The sequence below is a fragment of the Penaeus monodon genome, chromosome 3, assembly GCF_015228065.2.
Source record: "Penaeus monodon isolate SGIC_2016 chromosome 3, NSTDA_Pmon_1, whole genome shotgun sequence".
In the NCBI taxonomy this organism is placed as follows: Eukaryota; Metazoa; Arthropoda; class Malacostraca; order Decapoda; family Penaeidae; genus Penaeus; species Penaeus monodon.
Genome location: NC_051388.1, coordinates 52,694,410 through 52,697,315, shown reverse-complemented (window position 1 = coordinate 52,697,315; position 2,906 = coordinate 52,694,410).

Genomic DNA, 2,906 nt, shown 5'->3' with positions numbered 1-2,906 from the left:
TTCTGCCTCCTTTTCTCTCCTCCTCCTCTTCTTCTTCCTCCTCCTCCTCCTCTTCTTCCTCCTTTCCTCTCCTCCTCCCCCTTCTTCTCCTCCTCCTCCCCCTCGTCTCACTCCCCCTCCTCCTCCTCCTCCTCCTCCTCCTCCTCTCTCCTCCTTCCCCTCCTCCTCCTCCTCCTCGTCCCCCCCCTCCTCCTCCTCCATCTCCTCCTCCTCCTCCTCCTCCTCCTCCTCCTCCTCCCTTTCTTCCTTTTCTTCCTCACGCTCTGTCTAGAAAAGTTTGCCAATACTGAGATTTTTCGTCTGATTTTGAGTATCCGCTTTTCTGCCAGGTCATGAATAGGCAAAGGAAGAAGGAGAATAAGAATAAGAATAAGAAGAGGGAGAAGAATAAGAAGAAGGAGAATAAGAAGAAGGAGGAGAAGAAGAAGAATCAGAAGAAGAAGGAGAACAATAAGAAGAAGGAGAATAAGAATAAGAAGGAGAATAAGAATAAGAATGATAAGAATAAGAAGGAGAAGAAGGTGAAGGAGAAGAAGAAGGAGAAGAAGAAGGAGAAGGAGAAGGAGAAGAAGACGATTTTTTTTTTCAATACTTCACATTATTTTGTTTAACAAGAAAGAAAAAAATATATGATACAAAATTAAAAAGAACCAACGCGATTAAAAGAAGAAGAAGGAATGAAAGAAAGAAAAAAAATACATAATAAAATACAGACTTTTAAAAAATAATATAAAAGTAAATGATGAATTTTAATAATATGGATGAGAATAAAGGGTATGGAGTTTTTTTTTTTTTTTTTTTTTTTTTTTTTTTTTTTTTTTTTTTTCCTGTAACACAACCAGGTAATATAAAGTTCGGTAAAGTTCAAAATGAAGTTAATTACGTTAATTTACGGTTGCAGGAGGAGGAGGATATTTACAAACACACACACACAAATACACACTGAACTTACACGTGGAAAATACCCAACGCTATTACATTCCTTTTCAACAACAACATCATCAACAACAGCAACAACAACAACAATAGCAACAACAAATCAACAACAATAACAAAAACATCAACAACAACACCAACAGAGCAACAATAACAACGAAGCAACAACAACAAAACAACAACAGATCAACAACAAAAACACGCCCAACAGAAAATACAGCTCACTCAATCACCTGGGAAATCAAATTGAAAATCACTGCTCCCCCCCCCCCCCTCACCCCCCCCCCCCCCCAGCATCAACCGACGAACCAGACGCCGTTTTACCAGCCACCCAATTAGCTCCTCGTCAAGAACGCACATAACGACAACGCCGCCGTCAGGAAATCGACCCCCTCCCCCCCCCTTCCTCCTCCTTTTTACTGGCGCCGCCTGGGTATTTCGGGGTATCCGAAAACGCCTCTAATCCCACCTGCCTTACGGAGAACACCTTGTATACAGGCCGCAGGTGAGTTGATCTAATGGCAAAGGGTCTGTATGGAAAGCACAGGGAACGGTTAGGTGGCGGTTCCCAGGCTATGAGGAACAGGTAGATTTTTTTCCTTTCATAGAGAGGAAAGAGAGAGAGGGAGAGGAAGAGGGTGAGGGAGAGAGAGAGAGAGAGAGAGAGAGAGAGAGAGAGAGAGAGAGAGAGAGAGAGAGGAGAGAGAGAACGAGAGAGAGAAAGAGCGAGAAAGAGAGAGCGAGAAAGAGAGAGAGAAAGAGAGAGAGAAAGAAAGAGAGAGAGAGAGAGAGAGAGAGAGAGAGAGAGAGAGAGAGAAGGAGGAGAGGAGAGGATGAGAGAGAGAGAGAAGAGAGGAGAGAGAGAGAGAGAGAGAGAGAGAGAGAGAGAAAGGCGCAGTTAGGGGAAAGTGCCCTCAGAAAAGGGGAGACTTTTAAATCACCAGTATAAACATTCCTTCTCAGTGTTGGTCGGGAATAACTTCTCATGTGGTGGGAATTTTCTTTCGGAATGTTTGTTTGTTTGTCTGTTTGATGCTACTGTTTCATCGTTTGTCGTTTTTGTACTGGTTTTGTTTTTACTTTACAACTTTTTATTTTCATTGTTATCGGTGTTTACCCATACACACACACACACACACACACGCACACACACACACACACACACACACACACACACACACACACACACACACACACACACACACACATATGTGTATATATATATATATATATATATATATATATATATATATATATATATATATATATATATATATATATATATATACATATATATATATATATATATATATATATATATATATATTTTTTTTTTTTTTTTTTTTTTTTTTTTTTTTTACCTTTGGAATAACTTCTCAGGTGGTGAGATTTTGCTTCCAAATTGTTTATTTGTTTATTTACTGCTTTTGTTTCATTTTTTTATCTGTTTTATGTAATTATGCATTCGTTCAATTTAATTGTTTTTTTTTCTCTCTCTACTGAGCTGCTCTTAAAGATTCACTAAAGTTATTTATCCATTTACATCTATTTTATTTAAGAAATTTTGGACCCTTATTCATCTATTTATATACATCTATATAAATAGTAATCTAAAAAAATAAATACATCATTAACATTATTATCATGACAGTGTTTATAATCATTAATTATTTGTGGAAGCCTTTCAGTCTGTCACTCAGGAGAACGATATATAATGATATGTTAATCAACAGCTCATTAAATCTACCTTTTAATTATGTTTGATGTTGCTGAGTCATTAGACACTCATTCTCTGTTCATTCTAAAACATACTCTAATATATTTTTCTACCTTTGTCGTTAATTGATAAGTAAGTCTGCGAATACGCGTGTAAAAAGCGTGGAAAAGGGTAAATAATAGCATAGTGATAAAAAAAGAAAATTATATATATAAATAATAAAAAGATGAAAAATAAAAATTGGGAAAATATA